Source organism: Cygnus atratus, chromosome 21 (genome assembly GCF_013377495.2).
Source record: "Cygnus atratus isolate AKBS03 ecotype Queensland, Australia chromosome 21, CAtr_DNAZoo_HiC_assembly, whole genome shotgun sequence".
NCBI lineage: Eukaryota > Metazoa > Chordata > Aves > Anseriformes > Anatidae > Cygnus > Cygnus atratus.
In genome coordinates, this window is record NC_066382.1 from 801,483 (window position 1) to 807,559 (window position 6,077).

A 6,077-nucleotide genomic window follows, 5' to 3' on the forward strand; every position below is an offset into this window, starting at 1 on the left:
ACTGTCTTCTCCTTGGCGGCTCTAGGGAAAGAGGAAGAACACGCTTGAAGTTTAGTGAAAATTGAGGGATGTTCAGGACACCGCCCAGCTGAGCCAGGAAAGGGGTCGGGACTGCTTCAGCCTTTGCCTGCTCCCATCCATACTTCCTTCCAGCATGTTTTTTTTCCATAACTTATTGGTTTATTTTGATAGGCAGCAGCCATTCCTGTTCACACACATTTAATATAATGTGGGAATTAATAATTTGTAATAGTGGCTGAAATCGCTTTCTAATACATAAAACATAAATACAGCAAACGCGAACAAATGAGCCATAACTCTCTCTAATGGAAAACACTGCCTCCCTTCTTTTTATGGTGTATGGAAAAAATGGCCCCACTATTTTCGATCATTAATTTTGTATTGGCCCAAACCATGGTGCTGCTGGTTTCCAAAGTACTTTTTGCAAAATAATGAGGCTATTTATTAGTACCAACAAGGCTGCACAGAAAGAACAGTTGAGATAGTTTCTATAGTAACTCCCTGCTAAAACATTTGACATTCACCCCTGCTAAATCTGTTCTGCCGCCTTAATTGCGAGGTTCGGCCGCAGAACCCATGGCGGAGGCTTTGGGCAGAGGAGTCCCCATGCTAATTTTTCTCCATCCATTACATGATCCGTTTTAAGCCGTTACCGCTGCTTTTCTGGCAGCGGCAGGGCCGGATGGTTAACAGGGGCGACATCTCCATTTTGCTTTTTATTTCAGCCGCAGGCAACGTTTCCCTGTGAGCACTGGGTTGCTCCATGTGCTGGAGACGTGGTGTCTGTGCTCTCCCTGTGCTGGGTTTCTCTTCTCCCTCTCCTGGGGGTCTCGTTGCCCTTCACCATGCACATACCTCTCCCTGTGCTGGGTTTGTCTTCTCCCTCTCCTGGGGGTCTTGTTGCCCTTCACCATGCACGCACCCCCTTGGCTGTCCCTCCTCCTGGCATCCCCCCTGCCCCGCAGTTCTCACCGGCAGCACCGGTGCCCGCTGCCCCAGGGAGGCTGAGTGAGGGGAGGAAAACCAGCCAGGATCACGCTGGTCCTGGTGTCGCAGCCGAGTTTTGAGAAGTAATTGGATTTGGCCCTTTGGTTACTTCCACAAATAAGGGAAAACACAATTATTCACACTCACCAATTGGATGCTCTGGGAAATAAGAACTAATTCTATTTTTTCATACGCCTCTCTAGAAATGGTCTGTATTGCCTTAGAAAACAATAAAAATCCCTGGCACTACAGAACATCTGCACATCAAACACACCGACCCACCTACTCACCCCTTCAGGTGACTGTGACGTGATGTGTGATCCTTGCAGACGGCGGCAAGGTGGGGAGAAGCTTTTTTGCACTGGTGCTGTTACGCGGCCGTGCTCCCGTAGGACCCCTGAGACACCCCGTCCCCACGGGCTGGGGGCTGCACTGTGGGGGGGGTCATGCCTGCAGCCAGACACCATCAAACAGACATAGAAATTAAATTGCCAAACTTCCCCAACACGCGTTACGGCCGTAAGATGCTCGTATGCAAAAAATAGCCCGCAATATTCAATTATCTTCTGACTGACTTTTATTCAAATATGTCTGAGGTCATCCTGGAAGAATTATTCATCAAAAATGGAAAAAGTTACCGCCACTTATCAAGAGCTTGCTGCAGGAAATGAGCAAGACAGCTTTATGAGTAAATTAACAAGATTTATAACACCAGCAAGACAGATTCAAAAATAATAGCTGTTCCTGCTGGTGCCCCGTGCTGCAGATGGGCAGATAATGAGGGGAGCACATTGGAGGGGGCGTACGGGGAGGCCGAGGTGTGCGGGATGGCAATGCCAGAACCACAAGAGCTGAGATTTGGTGGGACTACCCCTTTCACCCACTTTTGTTTGCGTTGCTATCTGTTCTGAGGAGAAATCCCTGCCGTGACACATCGCTTGCAAATAGCAGAAGCAAGGACATGACAGGATAAAGCATTATAGCTAATTCTACATAATTAAAGTGTAATTGGAAAAAATAATTAGCGAGGTTGCCCCTTATCCTCAGGAAGGCCCCAGCGTGCCTGCGGTCAGCTCAGGGCAGGCGGGAAGGGGCAGCGGGGCCAGGGCGAGGGCAGGGGCTGCTGCGGTGCCACCTCTGCACCGCGGGGACGAGCTGCTGCCGGGCGGGGGAGCGGGGGGATTATTCTGCCCAATTATGCCTTATTACTCATTACTTCTAATCACTTTATCGTGGCAGTCTCTTGTTTACTTTCCCTTGCTTGCCTGGCTGCCCAGGCACAAGAGCGATTAGGAGTTAATGCCCCCTCTGTACGCAGATTAGCAGGGGCACGGAGGAGATCATCTCCCACAATTACACTCGCTTTCCCTGGCAGCAGCTGTCCCTCAGGCTCAGCAGTGCCACCAGCATCCTCCTCAACGCTCCTTCTCTGGCTGAAGGTTGCTGATGGATTGTCGGCTCGAACAGGAAGCCTCAGGTACCACGCTGCCCCCTGCTCCGAACCTGGTTCAGGTGCTGGGATCACCGTGTCTGCAGGAGGAGGGTCTGAGACGCCTCTCCCCATAAAGCGCCATTTGGGTACCATAAATTCCAGAAAATCATGGATGCCTGAAGATCAAGAAGTGGCTAAATTTACCGAGGAAATCTCTCACTGACAATTATTCACTTAGCCCTACACAACAGCTAGAGAAACAGGTCTTGGGGGAGAAGCATAAATCAGCCCCAGCCCGTGGGTGCCTGCAGGGGAGCAGCGCATCCTCCAGCCCGCACCACGCGCGGGCTTGCTGGCTTCTCCCGTCCCCCTGTCAAACCGTTATTAAAGCTGGCAAGCCATCATGAGGAATAAAGATTTATTATGGTGCAATTTCCCAGGAGGGAGAGAGATTAATGCTGAGGAGAGAGGAACCAGTGTTTGTTTTCTGTGGGGATATGGGGAGGTTTTCACCCCCGGGGCACAGGTTAGTGGCAGGGCAAGGGGTGTCTCTGTGCATCCCCTCCCCATTTCACTGGAGCCAGCCAGCCTCGAGCCCCATCTCCTTCCCTTTGGAAATGTCCCACTGGGAAAGCTCAGAGCTTCCCTCTGCTAATCTGCCAGGACAGTGCTGAGTCTGGCCATAAAGCAATCTGCCGGCAGAGCAAGGTGCTGAGCAGAGCACCCCAGTTACAGCCCCGCCGGGGGCTGGAGCAGAGCATCTGCCCAGGGGGTGGCTGCGAGCCCCCGGCGCAGCCCTGGCCGCGCTCCCTGTGTAACAGCACAGCGGCTCCGCCGAGCCGAGTGCTGGGCTCATTTCTGTTCTTCTGCTTCGCTCTTCAAAGACATTTGTTCCCATAAAGGCCTCCCGCTGAACGCCGCTTTGTTCTCTCCCAGCTTTGTAGGACAACAACAAATGCCTGGCACCGGTTAATAAGAATTATGCGAGTTCTCATCTGGCCATCACTCTGGGCATAATAACAGGTTGCAAGGGAATGTGCCGTGAATACAACAGTCTGGAGCCGAGAAGGTTTTTTTTGTTGCTTGTGGTGTTGGTTTTTTTTTAAGCCTTTGCCCAGGGCAGGCTCCCTGATGGCCAGCTGTAACACAAATGATCTGCACGGCACAGGAATGAAGTGTGGGGCAGAGGCGGCAGCCTGGGGATGCTGGCAGCAGGGAGCAGACCCGAGGGCCATGCAGTCTCCTGTGCACGTTGCCGTGCCCTGAAATGCTGTGGCTTTTCTGGAGGCTGCTGATGGCAGCGAGAGGCAGCGGCTCTGCCCCTCCCTGCTCCTGCTGTCCCCTGCTCGTCCTGCCATGCGACCCACACCTGCCAACACCTGCTGGCTGCATCAGCTCCATGAGTCGATTCGGTTTTCATTAAGAGCAAAGTAATAACTCTCCAAATGCCAGTATGCTGAAAAGCAACTGTGGCCAGTTTTGACAGTTATTAATCAAAATCAGAGGCAAGCTGTTCCACATGGGATTGTTTTGTTTCCACTTGTTCCAGCTTTGTTTCTTGTTCTTCTGCCCCTTTCCCTCCTCACTGCCACTCCTCTCCTAGGGGGAGATGGAGGCACTCCTTCCACTTCCTCATCCACGCCCTTTTTCAGGTTTTGCTAAGAAAAGAAAAGAGCTGGCCAGGGCTTAGACTTTCTAAACAGTCCTAAATTTCACCCCTTCAAGTCATCCTACAACAGCGCAGCCTCCTGCGTGGGAATCCCCATGCATCAGGGGATGGCAGCACGTTGCATTATACATCACGGGAGGCTGTTATGCTGATGATGTATGGCACAACCCCAACCCCAAGCACTGTCGCTCGTGATGTATTGTAGAGCAGGAACGGATCTGTGCTAAAATACATCAGCATGAATTAGTGCGCCCGGCCGGCTCCTTGCCGAGCGGGAGCAGCCGCACGTGCAGCCAGGCGTGCCTGCAGCACTGGTGCCAAACCAGCACCAGCACCCAGGGAAGGGAGGGGAGGAACATGAAAAAATCAATGGAGAAGCTGAATCTTACAATCACTTACTGTTTTTTTTATGGAGAAAAAGATAATCCATGCACTAAGACAACCACCGCCGCTTGCAGACTGAGACCAAAGGGCTCCTACAAAGACCACTATTTTTGTTATTGCTATTGGTGGACACGCTTGGTAAGAGAAGAGGAGGGAATACTTGTAATGCATATTTCAATTTTGTCTGAAAACTTTCATGATTATCATTTCAATTAAAATTGCTCTTTGAAGCAGTTTGTCTTCAGGCTCAACCACATGAATCTTTGCTCTCATGAACATGGGAAGCTTGGAAAATAAAAATGACCCTATTTTATCCAGTGGTTTTTTTTTTTTCTTTGCACCCTGTGTGGTTCCATCCCAGGTCTCTTGTCAGGGCATGTTCAAAGCACCCTGCCTGGGCAGAGGGGCAGACAGAGAGCAAAGGGCCTGTCTTGCTAATTATGGACAACTTAACCTGCCACAGACGTCCCAGAGGCACACAGCCGGGGAGTCAATAGGTGCTGCTCTTGCAAGAAGGAGCCTGGTCCCACACTGGAGCAGGTCAGGAGGGCGCTGGGATTTGGGGTGAAGGCCCAGGCGTGCTGTGCTCGGCAGCAGAAGCACCGCAGGCACGTGAGAGCAGAGCGCGATGGCTCACCAGCAGCAAGCTCGTGGCTGTCATGGTATTTGCTAAGGCCATTAGTGCCAGCAAATTAAGGCTGTTATTGTCAATTTACATGACAGCATGAGTGGCTTGTGTTTTAAAAAACAGCAATATTTTGGCAGGAGAAAGAAAACACTCAGCAGAAGTTCAGCTCTAACAGCACGTGGCAGCAGCGCTAAGAGCGATGCGAAGTGCAGCGACTGTGGTCCAAGAGAAAATGCAGCTGGTGCCGGGCAGGGAAATGCACACCTGGTCCAGGTGCAGCCCCGGTGACATCCCAATGGAGGGCATGGCCCCATCACCTTCCGTCTTACAGAGAAATAAAATTAAGGGTTAGTTCCAATAACGCCCTTTAGGACAGTGCCCTGGCCTGCAACAGGTTATCCGTCCGTGGGTGGGATGTGACGAACCTTCCACATCCTCCTGTGGATGCTCACCAGCCTTGCCTACCTCTGCCTGGCAATCCTGGGACAAACTCTGAATATACATGAGCTGGAGATTATTCAACATTTCCATAAAACAAACTATGTTCAACACTAATTTATGAATATACTGAATTATCTAACACAAATGTAAATAGGATATAAAAAGAGATATCAAGAAGAGGAACCTACAATCAAGTCAGTCTTCTTGATAGGGATGTGGGAAGAAAGAATGTGAAAAAGGAGCCTATTAATTTATGCATATGTGTGTCCCGTTCTGTCCTCAGGAACGTGAATACCACTAACTGCCGACTGTCCTTGATAACTGCTTTCAATGTCATCTTTTTAATGAAAATTAAGTGCTTTGGTTGTACTAAATAGAAGCTGTGCGGACATGTTTAATTGCAGCACTGGGAGATGGCAACCTCATTTGAAAGGAAGCAAGTCCTTGGAGGATTCAGCGTGGACTCTTCAGAAACAACAGACACCATGAACTTATAAGGACTAAAAATATTTTCC